Here is a 656-nt window from a genome sequence, read left to right on the forward strand (position 1 = left end):
ACTAGTCAGGGCAGAACTTAGTTTCCTCTACCCCGCACTCCATATAGTTAAAAGTTCTCATAATTCACTGAGTTTATAAAAAATGTGTCATCTTCTCTGTTTTGAGGTTAGTAGAATCCTGAACATATTTAGATGGGGTTTTAGTCTCACCTTAAATATAATAAAACCACATTTAATAAAGACTTTGGTCTTGTACTTAGGACCAATTTTCACAGAGTGCTGGGAGAAACAATAAGAGGAAGAACCAGTTTCTTTTCCTTCCCAACCTAGTATGTCTTTCTAGCTGCTAAGTAATACTGTTAAATTTCAGTAACATAATGGTATATAACTAAATATACACATAGGTAAATATAAAAGCAATTTACGTTTTCGCCTCTTAGTCGCCATCTCGTCATGTAGATGAATTCCATAGTATGATCCTTCCCCATAATTTCACCATTGCACAGCACATCCAACTTTAAAAAGAATAGTTACAGATCTATTAACATAAGTAATTTTTCATTCACAAGTATTTTACACATTTTTTCAAATTTCAAAAAAAGATTCAAATAGTTAAAATAGAAGTATTATCCATTATTTAAAAAGAACACTGCATATTTTTACTGAAATCACTTGTCCCTCTCATAGAGTATTAACCAGTCAGATATAAGTAACAC

The 656-nt window shown here is 31.6% G+C and overlaps 1 long non-coding RNA gene across 1 annotated transcript in view; it reads right to left on the reverse strand.

Moving 5' to 3' along the window:
• The window catches only part of LOC103609380, a 29852-nt gene that overhangs the window by 25988 nt on the left and 3208 nt on the right, over positions 1–656 (reverse strand). The window contains exon 2 of the long non-coding RNA XR_552135.1: positions 366–455. This is a non-coding gene — a long non-coding RNA (uncharacterized LOC103609380). The remainder of the gene's footprint in view (positions 1–365; positions 456–656) is intronic.

The sequence above is a fragment of the Galeopterus variegatus genome, unplaced genomic scaffold, assembly GCF_000696425.1.
Source record: "Galeopterus variegatus unplaced genomic scaffold, G_variegatus-3.0.2 Scaffold9546, whole genome shotgun sequence".
NCBI classification, from domain to species: domain Eukaryota; kingdom Metazoa; phylum Chordata; class Mammalia; order Dermoptera; family Cynocephalidae; genus Galeopterus; species Galeopterus variegatus.